Genomic DNA, 14,681 nt, shown 5'->3' on the forward strand with positions numbered 1-14,681 from the left:
CAGTGCTGTTCATGGTCTACATGATGGGGTTAGAGCGCAGTACTCTGGGATGCGACTTATCACACATGAAAAACAGGCGGGTGGTGGAACAACGGTTTCTAGGATAAATGTATGCAGACAATATACTGTTGATGCCGGACAAATGGATAGATATGCAGGGCTTGATATATATATGCGGTGAAGAAGCGACGCACCTAGAGCTAGCATTGAGTAGAGCAAAATCGGGAATCGTGGTTTTAACAATGACACGGAGCACAAAAGACTATCTGTGCAGCAAGTAGAAATACCACCGGTATAAGAGTATAAATATTTACGAGTATGGCTAAACGACGACGGAGACTACACGCAGGTGCTAGACGTTTACATTAGGCCGAAATGAAGAGGGGACGTGGCTATAATCAAGCAAAGATCACTGTGAAGCTACAACAAATAGGAAGTCGTAAGGGGAGATTGGGTAGGGGTCATGGTACCAGAAGTGACGTTCGCAAATTCAGTTCTGTGCACGAAACCAGAGACACATGCGGGCGTGGAGGTAAATCAGAGGTCGGTATGCAGACTGGCCTAGGCGCCCACAGCAAACCTACGAATGAAGCGGTACAGGGGGATATTAGGCTGCCCGTCGTTCGAGGCAAGGGAAGCGCAAAGCAAGATAAAGTTTGAGGAGAGATGTTGTGGCATGGATGAAAAAAAATGGGCCGCGAGAGTGTTTAAATACCCGTACATGAGCAGCATGGACACGCCAATGAGACGGAGGGCCAGACAGCTGACCAAGCGGTATGAAACTTTGGTAGGGGAAAGGGGGGTGTACACAACCGTTAAAGCAGGTAAAAGCAGCAGAGACGGCGAAGTGGGCAAATAGAATGTAAGCGAAAAAACAGCGGAAGCTTATACGACAAAAAAAACAGAAATCAGGAAGGAAGGTGTCTATGGCAATATAAGAGGCAGTGCATTGCTCTTTGAAGCATGGGCGGGGCCTCTGAGAACCCGTACCTACCCGGATATCTACTGGCAGCAGGATGAAACGTGTATGCTTCTGCAGAGATCGGGAAACCATGTACCATATTGTCACAGACTGCACAGAAATACGGCGGCCACGGGGCAATGGGAAAACGACGTTGCTGGGGGCTTTGGGATTTGGAGTGGGGGGGAGCCTCAACTTCAGGGCCATAGAGGTGACGAAGAGGCGACTGAAATGGTGTGGAGTAAAAGTAGGGAAGAGATCGGTGCGGGGGGGGGGGGGGGGGGCAGTAATCATACTGATGAGAACTAACAACTGCGGGGGGAGGAAAAAGGGGGGGAATGAGCCATAAGAGTATAAAACAGGGGTGAGGGCGATATGGGCGGAGGAAGGAAATCAGGTTAGCCAGGAGTAGGGCAAGTAAGTGGAATAAAACAGGCAAGTCTGTTGCTTGTAACCGACGTCTAGTGACGCCCGAAAAATGAAGCGCAAAATCAGGCATACATTCTGCAGGTTAATCGGTCCTTAGGGTCCGTCGTCGTCCTCGCTGCGTGGTCATCCGGGTAACGTGACATATTCGCGGGAGGTTCGAACGCTATTTACAAAACATACTCGATTGTGTCGACGCGTTGCTAGATAACAGCAGAGTAGCGAACGCGGCCGTACGTTCGTCGATCACGCGATCACTTCCTGAGACACAGCAGCAACGCGCCTTGACAGAGAAGACTGCAGTTCACGCTGCACAAGAACTTCGCATAAGGGAGTATCATAACCGTCAGGCATTTTTTTCTGTCTATAACTCACACCCTTACACTCTAGCGAAAATAAAAAGGGAAACATTATTTGCCCCTTTCGTTACAACCGGAAATTGACCGATTTAAAGGGGTCTAAGAAAACACTTTTTCCGGCAAAACATACTGATTAGGCAATAACTGATCTAAAATAAAATGCCGATGGTTAAACACCCTTTCCAACAACACCACTTGTTATAATGTTTTCATATATAATAGTTGCGTAAAAAATTATCCAAACCTAAATTTTTGTGAACACTTGCAAAATTATAAAAAGGAGTTGTAGTATAGAAAATCTCAATAGATATTTTCTACGGAAACATTTGAAAAACACGTCCTGGAAAAAATGTTGACTTGCACGGAACAGTTTGTTAGACGTAAAAAAACTCCCCCCACCTCTCCGAAGGGGATCGTGCGGAAATGCGAATGCATTGGGTGCACCGATGAGTGAGTGCGCTGGGGCAAGCAGTAACAAAGAGAGGCGTGCGCTCCACTGCATTTATATACATTTTCCGAGCGCAGCGAGCGGAGAGAGGGTACGCGGAGAGGAGAGAGAGACCCGCGCAACACGCCCGCTCCGCGCGCGAGCTCTCTCTCCCGCCGAGCTCCGCGATGCGAGCGCCCTCACACGCCCGAGCGCGCTCCTCCTCTCACCTTGGCCTCCGCTACTCCCGCCCGAGCTACCACCTGCTCCGGTTGCTGGGCGCGCCCCAGCTGTTGCTAGGAGCGAGGAGGAGCGCGGAGAGATAACACCTGCGGGCGCACGCCGACGGAGCACGACAACCCCCGACTAAGAAATGCATTCGCATTTACGACGACGACGACGATGAAGGCAGAACTACGAGGTGCGCGCTCACGTGCGCTCGCGCTGGAGGAATGCAGGCGCACGCCGGCCAACGGAGCAAGACAACCCCCGGCTAATAAATGCATTCGCATTTAAAACAATGTGAGGACACGTGGTGTCCGCGCCATGCGGTGAAGCCCAACCTCCATGTCAAAATGTGCAATTTTGGGTATTTTTCCAAAAGAAACACGGGGGCTTGACATTATCACAAGCACCAATTTTCCCCCACGTGACGTAAAAACAACTTGTCAATGACTGATTTTGCATTTACGGGCAGCACAGTATTTGGGACAAGAACGCGATGCGGAAAACTCTTCTTGGAGTTGAAAATGAAACTGTGTGAGTGATGCTTGTTGACGTTCACCGCCAGATCTCAAAACGAACTTGCGGTTTAGTATTTTCTTTTTACTCGCTACTGTGGCCCTGTTTGCGGCAATGAGGCTCAATGCGCTATAATCGTGCCCTGCAAGTTTTCATGGAGTAGCTGTTGCGCGATGAAAGTTTTCAACACTACGAGCCCCCTGTTTTGAGCACCGCCTATCATTGTCGCAAAGAAACAATACCAAACCTCCGTTCGAATGTACAATTCTGCTAAGGAGCAACACTACAGCTCCTCCGAAAATACCCTCGTACGGAAACGAAACTAGCCAGCGAACAGCTGGTCTGCAATGATGATGCTGCTACTGCTGCTGAGGATGATGATGGTTAGCGGCTTCCCCTTTGTAATGGGGTGGCCTCTTAAAGCGATCTTAGTCGTAACGCCACTGTACAATCACCTCGCCATAAAAAACCTTTATGGAATTTTTGTGGTAATTTGACTTTGTTCGCATGTCTTCACATATTGTTGTCCGCTCTTTTCCCCCCAACATTCCACCCTTCGTTTACTTACCTCTACTGCTGTCGAGTTCACGTATCCCTTAACCTTAAAGCCAAGCGCTTCGAGAAGCTGGATGTTCGCATGTCTTCACATATTGTTGTCCGCTCTTTTCCCCCCAACATTACACCCTTCGTTTACTTACCTCTACTGCTGTCGAGTTCACTTATCCCTTAACCTTAAAGCCAAGCGCTTCGAGAAGCTGGATGTCACCCTCACCGAGGGCTGGACGGGTACCTTTGCACTCCGTTACAATATCTCGCATGGTTTCTCCGTCCCTTCCGGAACTTCCTGTACTGTGTCGCGGCTAAGCGTTTCTCTCCACACGTTTTTGTCCGCAAACAACCCGCCCGGGCGTCAAAAGGCAATGCAGTCCTTTGTTATTTTCAAATAACTTTTCCCTCGTGATCTCCCGCTTCCCGATCCTCCTACATATATACATATATCTAAGGACTTGGCGTCCATCCTTTTTTTCCATGTCGTTGTCTCTGATGCCTTCAAGTATATTTTTTGGGCCGGTTTGAAGCGCTCCCCTAGTGGGAACTGATATCTGGCGACTGGGTGGTATTTTTCGTATTGCGTTGGAAGTTATTTTCACAGAAATCGGGGTATGGTGGGGTGAAATATGGAGAGGCATGCTTTTTCCGAGGATCAGTATCGGACGCTCAAGGCGCCATGGCAGAGAGACTTGAAGTTGGGTAACTGCGTAGTAAAGCCGATTGTGAATGTCTCCATGCAGAAACAAAACGCAAGCTTTTGTAAACTGTTTGCGAGTGATCCTGTGGTAAGTAGAACTAGAAGACGACTTAGAAAAACATGCGCAAAGGCAATAAAACTGCCTAAAATCATGAAGTAACCTTACAAACAGGCACTGCTGGATATGTTCAGCCGATTTGAAAGGTTATCACGGACAGAGTGCAAACCTCACGACTGAAAATTGCCTTCGGATTCACCATTCGTGTCCTGATAACAAAACACAAACGCCGATTCAGAGTAATTACGACCGGCACGCCGCCTTCGGTAGCAGTGAGGCGCGATAACCACGCCCTTTTTCAACACCCAGGTGATGCAAACTTGTGTCAAAAATCCTTTTTGATGCAAAAATGAAAACAAAATTGATTTGGAAAGGGAGTTTTGTGAGCTAACCCTCAACAGCTAAACTTGTCATAGAAACTCCTTGAGCGCCGTGAAAAGGGGCTGGCAAGATGTAGTTCAAATTCAACGACTTTGAATAAGCGCGGTAACGAAAAGTTATGGTGACGTGCCGTTTATAAAACCCTTAAACAAAAGAGACAACGTCAAAATACAACCATTTAAAGGGCGTTTTTGCGTCAATTAAACCCTATCAATAAGTGTTTTTTTTTTGTTTTTTAGTAGGACTCAAGGGTGTTAGTTATATATAAAAAGGGTACAAATCATGTTACAGTGCCGTTCGCAACAGAGAAAAAATCACAGCAAAGAAAGATAGCACCTGATGTTAAGTTCAGGGTGAACAAATTGATGGATGGTCAATGCTAAGCATCGGACATTTCACACCCGACGGAAAACATGGCCACTAGGGATGAATTAGTGGTTACCTGGGGCTTCTGAAGTCCCGCTGACTGCAGTCTGCTGTCCGAACCTGCCTTGCCGTCTTCGCAAGCTGACCCAGTGCCTAGGTTTGTGAACACGGCGGTGGGCCGTCCAAGTTCTTTCTGCTCAAAGCCTGAAATCTTTGAACCTGCACGGACATAATTATTACAACATTTATCAACGAACTCACAACGTTGTCCACAAACGGCAACGAATTCCACTAGAACGGTGTTACTTATATATTTTAGGATCAATGCCTTTTATTTAAAACGTGATGCATTTTTGAAATGCAGACGCTGCTTTTTAAACGCTATTAATTAACCTACGCCTACCCTACAGTTGGAATGACACTCTCTAAAGCACAGTGCCCCTCGTCTGGAGGCATGACAAAGCTACAGAATTTCTCAAGTACTATGACCGATGGCAGGTGTTAGCAATGGTGCATTTAAAACCTACAGGCTGCATTTCAGGCGAATAGACGTTTATATAAGGTAACACTGTTTTCTTCAATAAGATACTCTGTGCATCGCAAACTGTGCACTCAATATAAATCCGTCCCTGCCCTCGACATCATTCAGCTTCTTAAGATCAACGAACAGTAACAGCTTCTCTGGAGGTATCAACGTTCACCTGCCTGCAAACCATAGCACAGCCTTCGCCAGTCTTCGCGAAAAACGTAGCCACAAAGTTGACGGGACGGTCGTATACTGAAGAAAGTCCGAAAGCACACGCGTAAGGTCACCCACTTCGCTCTCTCTCTATCTCTCTCTAAATGATCCCCCGATATCACTGAACGACCGCTCACCACACATTTTTGAAGACATCATATCCTCACTCAGGCCCCTGCGCAGCGTTTCTGTCTTTCGCGGCTGTTTCGCAGCTTTACTCGGTAGTACAACTCTGGGATGATCTCCACCAAGACCAATTACGTCTGGACTTGAGCTAAAGTGAGGTCACCAGGCCACACGTTTGTAACGTGGACGTCATTGCCAGACCATTTGGACAGCAGACACTGTTCCTAAAATCGTCCCACTCAGCCTGGTTTCTCCTACCTCGAAGCGTAACAAAGACCCCCCGGCCCAGCTTAACCTGTCAACTGTTCGGTCCTTACCTTTGCCTCCCACACCTTGACAGAATCATAGAACGTCTCGTTGATTTTCCTACCAAACACCTCAGCAAGTAGGGATGGCAACCACCATCCCTGTTAAACGCTATACATCGAGCAGCATCAAACTCAGCTCCGCCACTGTTCACAAGTGCATTTCTGAGTCGGCGTTTTAGGTGCAATCCTTATAAGGAGTTTGGAATTCAATTGTGAATGCGCAGAGACCAAACTCCCCTTTTTCTCGTGAAATTAAATTAGAGTGATTGATTCACTGTGGGTTTTAAGGTGCCGATGCTAGGCAGGCGATGAGGCGCGCCGTACTGGGGGGCTCCGGATTAATTTTGATTACCTGGGGATATTTAACGTGCGCCGAAATCTCAAACACACGGAGTTTTTCGCTTTTCGCCTCTATCAGCAGAGCGGCCGCCGCAGCCGGGAATCGAAACTACGTCTTCGGGCTCCGCAGCACAACGCCATAGCCACTGAGCCACCGCGGCGGGTAGGAACTTAAAGTGATTGATTGATTGATTGATGTATTGATTGATGTATTGATTGATTGATTGATTGATTGATTGATTGATTGATTGATTGATTGATTGATTGATTGATTGATTGATTGAATAGCCTACTAGCATGCTGAAAAACTGCGAAGCCTCAAGAGTAACAGAAGGAGTAGACGGGTTTTATCGTTCAAATTAGCCCTTCAAAATATATACTTGCGCAGTGCCTCAAACAGTGCAGCCGTGTGCTCCCCAGCTAACACTGAGTGATCAAGGGGGCTTACTGTAGAGTTCTGCCAGGGGAAATGGTTAAAATGAACGATTTTGGGCACACTTGGCCCTGTATAGAAGAGATTGTACAATAACCGATACCGCAGGTTTTTCTGGCCGTGGGGGGGCCGTGGATAACTTTGCCTGCAACTCGTAAGCTACGCCCACAGGGGTGGGAAATATCTTTGAGCGCGCGTAAGGATGTAAGGTGCAAAAGCCCGGGACCTAATTATAGGCTCCCAAATCAGGATCGACAGGAAAATGAAGTAATAGCGAGTTTCAATAGGAAAGGCGGACACGTCGGTTTATTTCTTGCTCGGGGACAGTCATCGATGTCTTCGGCTCCTAGGCGAGATTGAGGTGCGCGGGCAGGTATCAATTTCGCAGACGACTCCAACGGCACCGACCACACCGCCCGTTCACTGCGACAGCGCCCGCTGCTGGGGGAACTCCCACAGGCCCCATACGGGGGAACAGCCGTCTGCAGTAGGAGGAGGCAGGAGGGTTTCCTCCTCTCGAAGGTAGGCCACAAGCGTCCGACTGCAGCGCCACTTTGCTCGGCACGGTGATGTGCTGCATCTACGTTCTGGAACTAAAGTTCACGGAATCCTACCCACTGTGCTTGGCGCTCTGATGTGCTGCATCTACGTTCCTTGCCGCCCGTAGGATACCGTGAGCTTTAGTTCTGCTGAAAATTGCGCGGTAGCACGCAATTCTTTGTTTTATTAAACGCTGCCTACATTCCCTTCCTTAATGCCTATTGCATCAAAAGTATACGCACAATATCCTCCTCTGAGCGGAGCTACGCACTGCATAATATTGTCGTTGCCTTCGAAACAACACTGTGGGAGAGAACGCGATTATAATGCGTAGAATTGTTTGCCGACCCCACCCCCCGCCAGTACCATGTAACGCCCTGCATACTGACAAAAATGCAGCATACCCAGCTTTCTCGCTCAAAATTACAACCTCTCGGGAACCTAGAAAAACCACTTTAGGAAAATGATATTTGGCATAAAGCTAGAAGTCAATGTGATGATTAAAACGCTAAAAGAATATTTCAGGTTTCTGAATATGTTTTTGTGTAATTCGCTGTCAAATCTAACTCCCCATGCATTTCTATGGGATAGTTCCCATGGCTCAGGAACCCAGTCGCGCAACGTGCGCGACTTGAAACTGTGCAAAAAGCAAGTATTCACCTGAAATATTAGCTGTGCAAAAGAACATTTCCATTTCGCTAAAAAAAATTCAGAGTAATCACTGTTGAAAGGACTGCCATGAGCGGGAAAGCTGCACATGTATCGCGTACGTTCCACCTGCAAACGCTATAATGGCGTAAATAGAGATAATTGTTCCACGATATTTTGAAAAACCACAATAAGAAAACTATTAAAACATCACCGAAATATCAAAACGTGCAACGCCCAGCAGATTTCACGAAAATTCCACTTGTAATCGCTATAATAGCTTAAATGGAGATAATTGCTCGAACAAAATTTTTAAAAACTAGAAAATCAGAAAAATATTAAAAATTACGGAAAATGTCAAAACGTGTAGCGCCCTGAATTTCAAGCATAATTTAGATTTTGTGAAAGTTCTATCTGTAATCGTCGTAATAACGTAAATGGGGTACTTGGGCGAACGAAATTGTGAAAAACTAAAAGATAGTTAAAATATTAAAAATTACGGGAAATGTCAAAAAGTATAACGCATGCCATTTCCACAATATGCAGATATCGCCAATGTCCAACCTTTAATCCCTATAATAGCTTAAATGGAAATAATTGCTCGAACATGATTTTTAAAAACTCGAAAATAAGAAAAATATTTAACAATTACGGAAAATGTCAAAACGTATAACGCACGACATTTCCACAATAATGCAGATATCGCGATGGTTCCACCTGCAATCTTTAAAATAGCGTACATAGAGATAATTGGTCGAAGGAAAGGTTGAAAAACTAAAAAAATAAGACAAACAAAAGAATTAAGCACGCTGTTTCAAAATATGTAACGCACTGCATATCCACTATAATGCAGATTTTGCGAAAGTTTCACCTGTAATCGTTATAATAACGTAAATGGAGACAATTGGTCGAACAAAATTTTGGAAAACTCAAAAATAAGAAAAATAAAGGAAAAACGAAAAATGGCGAATTTTGTAACACCCGGCATTTTCACTATAATTCAGATTTCGCGAAAGTTTCACCTATAATCGTTGTAATAACGCAAACGGAGATCCTTGATTGAACAAAATTTTGAAAAAGTAAAAAAAAAAAAAGAAAAAATAATATAAATTTCGGGAAATGTCAAAACATATAATGCTTGGCATTTCCACTACAATGCAGATTAAGAGAAAGTTCCGCCTATAATCGTTATAATAGCTTAAATGGAGATAATTGGTCGAATAAAATTTACAAACTAGAAGATAATATTAAAAATTACGGAAGAAGTCAAATTCAATAACGCATGCCATTTCCACAATAATGCAGATATCGCGAAAGTTCTACCTGTAATCATTATAATAGCGAAAATGGAGACAATTGTTCAAATAAAATTTTGAAAAACTAAAAAAACAATAAAAATAATTAAAATAACGGAAAATAAAACGCATAACGCAGGGCATTTCCACAATAATGGAGATATGGCGAAAGTTCCGCCTGAGATCGCTATAGGGACCGGGCGGCCGTTGTATGGTACCACCGTCACTTCAGCGTCCAGCGCCGCCCGTGGCGAAGCGCTCTTCAGTGGAATGCCTGCCGGTGGCCGGAAGCGCAGCGCTGTTGTGCATGGCTTTCTGTAGTTCTGCTGCGGTGCGGCTTCCAAAGCGTAGATTGCGGAAAGGACTTTTTTCAGGCCGGTAAATCTTGAGCGTGGAGGTTACCTTACAAGGCCTGCCATGCATGTAATTTACATACTCAGTAATTAGAGATAGCAGACGACGCTCAATGCGCCAAGCTGGAAGTCAAGGTGGAAGTGCAAGGCGTTCCTTCGTGCAAATTTGTATGCCTGCGTGCAGTTTGGCGTATCGAGGAATATACTGCAGCTAGGTGCTATTAGGAAGCTGGTGTGTGCAGCCGATCCGGGAATGCTGCGGCGCTGGACTTAGGCAGTTGACGAAACGGCATCGTGCACAAGCGGAAGGCAAATTTGGGGGTGCCTTCTAGGATTTACACCAAAACAGAAATTGTGATGAACGACGCTCCCTAACTTCCTTAATTATGGTGGAAACGTGTTTAATTTCCCAGAAATACGCTCACTACAGTCATAGGGAATTGTGTATATAATAAATACTGCATGATAGTAGGATGTTATTGCTTGTGGAAAAGCGTTGCTTTACAAGAATTTCAATGGTTGCTTGCTAGTTGGTTATTGTTTTTGAAATAAACATTTCTGCGTGGCGGAAGGACGAGAGACCGGAGGGATCCAAAAACCTGCCCTCTATTTCACAACTGAATGCTGCGGTCCTGTTTTACAAGCTGTCACCTATTCTTGGAAAATCATGCACTCCTCCATTGCAACGACGATGACGGTTTATCGCAAAGTTTTATCGAATGGGTTTCCTTCGTCGCATTCTGGATTTAAAATTTGACTGTTGAGCTTGGAATCTGATCAGCACGCAGTTTGGTCTTTTGGTCGCAGCGTCTTTGACTTTGACACTTTCCCATTCTATTTCACACAAAGAAAGATTCGCGGGAAACCATCGTCATCGTTAAACGGAGGGCTGGATGATTTTGCTGTTTAATTTTGCACTTCTATGCACCCCTCTCCAAATCCTAACTGCTTCCAGCGTGCCAGAAATGCGTCTGTGCAGGATGACTCGTGGTAATGCGCCCCTATTTGAGGTGACCCGCCGCGGTGGCTCAGTGGCTAAGGCGTTGCGCTGCTGAGCAAGAGGTCGCGGGTTCGATTCCCGGCCGCGGCGGCTGCTTTTCTGATGGAGGCGAAAAGCAAAAACGCCCGTGCGTACGAGATTTCGGCGCATGTGAAAGATCCCCAGGTGGTCAAAATTAATCCGGAGCCCTCCACTACGGCGCGCCTCATCGCCTGCGTTGCGTCGGCGCGTTAAAACCTACAATCAATCAATCCCTGTTTGAGGTGACTAGTCGCGCGTTTTTGGTTTCTTCACAAGGCATTGCACGTTTTTTGTAGGTACTCGGCAAGGAATACTTAAGCATAAAAACACAGGCTGACGTTAAAACTGCCACAATTTTTTAACTATCGGTGCCAGCCTTTATTTCACGCAGGTTGTAAAATGGGAAGGGGAGAGGGGGGATCGTTTGTAGCTTGGGCTGTCGGGTAGTTAAATAACTTTGTCTCTTGATAAAATGACCACTACAAAGGTGGAAGTTCCGCTTCGGCTCTCAGGCTACGATGCTGTTACAGTGTCACTCGCCAAAACCGAAGGCACAAACCTTACGGTTACAGAAAGAAAGTGGAAACTGTCGCGGCGTTTCCACAGCCACACGGTAATCATCTCTGACATAAGTGCCTTTTTCTTCCAAGCACACGTATCGCGGTATCCCAACGTTAAGCGTGGCGCGAAAAACGTAGTCATCGAAAGCAGTGAATAATTTAAAGTGGTAGAAACGAATGCTAACATTAAGTTTTATTCCGAACCCGATCGCGCGTAGCCAGGCGCAGAGCGCTGCAGAAAGCGCTCATGTCAATGTTGACCATTCCAAAGCTTCAAAGCATCCAATACGTGTACGTAGCTGTTAGTTCGTTAAAGAAATGAATACTAATAATAGTAGTTTTATTGGTACTAACAACGGGTGGAGCCAAGCGTAGATCGCTGCAAAAAACGCTCATGTCATTGTACCCATAGCCAACTTCAGAAGTGTCCGACAAGTTTACGTAGCCGATATTGCTTCTAAGAACCCAACATATATCTCTAGACTTCGTTTCACCGCACATATACGCTCACAACACCCCCGAAACGTTGAAATCACCGAAGCAAACACGGCAGAAACAATGGGAGGCTACGTAGTCCAATGCACCGGCTCGTTCCTCTAACGAAGGCAGTGCCCAGTGGTGGCGCCACCCGTCCAGCTGCCCGGTCCCTATAATAGCTTAAATGCAGATAATTGTAGGAACTAAATTTTGAAAAACTAAAAAAAAAAGAAAAATATAAAAAATTACGGAAAATGTCAAAACGTATAACGCCTTGCATTTTTATTATGATGCAGATTTCGCGAAATTTCCATTTCTAATAATTATAATACCGTAAATTTAGATAATTCGTCAAACGATATTTTAAAAAACTAAAACAAAGAAACATAAAAAAATACGAAATATGCCAAAACGTATAACGCATGGCATTTCCACATTATCGCAGATATCGCATAGTTCCACGTGTAATCGTTGTATTAACGCGAATGGACACAATTGGTCAAACGAAATTTTGAAAAACCTGAAAATAGAAAACAAAATACGCCAAATGTCAAAACATATAACGCTTGGCATTTTGACTGAAACGCAGATTACGTGATAGTTCCACCCGTAATCGTTGTAATAGCGTAAATGGAGATAATTGGTTGACGAAATTTTGAAAAACTAAAAAATCAGAAAAATGTAAAATAATTCCGGAAAATGGCGAACCGTGTAACACACTGCGTTTCTCAATTACGCAGATTAAAGAAAGTTCCCACTGTAGTCGTTAGAATAGCGTAAATGGAAATAACTAGGTCGAATGAAATTTTGAAAAAATAATAAACAATAAATCTATGAAAAAATACGGAAAAGGGCGAACCCTATAATGTCCTGCACTTGAACAATAATGTATATTCTGCGGACATTCCACCTATAATTTTTGTATTAGTGTAATTTAGATAATTGATACAAAGAAGTTTTGTAACAATAAAATATAAGAAAAATATAAAAAACGAATACAAAAAAAGGCTAGTTGTGCAAAGGCCTGCATTTCCACAGTATAGCGGAATTCTCGGAAGTTCAAAATGCAGTCGTTATACAGTGTAAATGGAGATAATTGGCGGAACGATATTCTGAAAAACTGAAAATTAAGCAAAATATTAAGCAATTGCGGAAAAGGGCAATCCGTATAACACCCTGCATTTTAAAGCATATTTTGCGAATTTTTGACTTCGAATCGTTATAATAGCGTAAATGGAGATAATTTGTCTGACAGGATATAGAAAAACAAAAAAACTTTGGCTGTAAAAACTAAAACTCAAGACAAGCGGCAAAAGAATGCTGTGTAATAGAAGATAATTCTCTGAATTTCTGTATAATTCTTTTGCAGCAAAACTATGTTTTTGTCCGGCCACGCGAGCGTTCGTCGTTCTATTCGCCTAAAATAAATCCTCTGTAGCTTCCAGTCCAATGTAGGTATGCTGGAAAAATAAACTGCAACTGCCTACAAAGGCACCTCTATGACTACGCCGACCTTCATTTACTTCGCACAATTCGTTCGCAGGGAAGTTGAACACGATAAAGAATTCCCCTGCACAGTTAACACAAAACTGTCGACGGAAGGAGTATGATTAAATACAACGGCTGGGCCTCTTGCTTTTTCGCAGCTAACTCAAAACATTTCAGGTGAAACTTACCACCGAAGACGACTATGGCATTACGCCGAGTTTCATCAAATTTTCTAGTTGACAATGAAGTTGTAAATATTACGCAGTTCCCGTCTGTACCAATGCAGCTTTGCCTGTCTGGTATTCGCACTAGACGAAAAAGTGTAAATTTTTAACGCGAACCCTTCTTTGCCGAGTACCCTGCACCGAAGACAGTACCGTGAAATGCACTGCATATCCACAAGGACAGTGGCGTAACTAAGGTGGGGCAGGTGGGTGCAACTGCCCCGGGCGCCACTTGGGAGGGGGCGCCGAGCCGAGTCTGCCCATGCAACTCGTGCCCGAGGGAGCAAAATAGCAGCGGGGCTATCTTTCAGTAGCAGGGCGGTGCAGCTGCACTAGTCACGGTTGCGGAGAGTTCTAGTTTTGGTACGGCATTGTAACACAAGGAAAGACGAGGACGCAGACGAGGACGAAGAGAGGGGACACGCACGAGGCGCCGGCGCCCCTCGCATCCCCGGCAAAGCGGCTCGGGAGTGTACCCCTCTCTTCATCCTCGCCTTCCGCAGAGCTATCCCTGTGTTACAATGCCGCGGTTCAAGCAACACGGGAAGATATCATGTGTGCTTGCGTGCGTGCTGCGTGCATGTGTTCTTGTTTGTATTCCAGCAGTAGCGAGAGGGGGGGGGGGGGTGGCGTGCTTAAAATTTGCACCCTTCTATTTCGATTTACTCTTTGCAGGTATTCTTACAATGTGAAGTTAACAACGTGCAGGGAATTGTAGAGATCCCGGTATCTATAAGTGGCGGTGCCTATTGATTGATTATAGGGTTTAACGCGCCGACGCAACGCAGGCGATGAGGCGCGCCGTAGTGGACGGCTCCGGATTAATTTTGACCACCTGGGGATCTTTAACGTGCGCCGAAATGTCGTACACACGAGCGTTTTTGCTTTTCGCCTCCATCAGAAAAGCGGCCACCATGGCTAAAAATAGAACCCGTGTCCTTGGGCTCAGCAGCACACCGCCTTGGCCACTGAGCCACCGCGGCGGGTGGCGGTGCCTATTGTTGTAAAGTAAGAGTAGGAGACGGAGGGCAAGGAACAAAGCGGTATAGCTGGTCAGTAGGTACCTTGAAGACATACTTGAAGTTTTACAAGTTATGAAAAATAACGACAAAGCAACGAGTGAAACGAGAAGTGATCACACACTATAGCTATTGCACCAGCG

This window comes from Haemaphysalis longicornis, unplaced genomic scaffold (assembly GCF_048455015.1).
Source record: "Haemaphysalis longicornis isolate Haplotype H1 unplaced genomic scaffold, Haemaphysalis longicornis Haplotype H1 scaffold_2, whole genome shotgun sequence".
NCBI lineage: Eukaryota > Metazoa > Arthropoda > Arachnida > Ixodida > Ixodidae > Haemaphysalis > Haemaphysalis longicornis.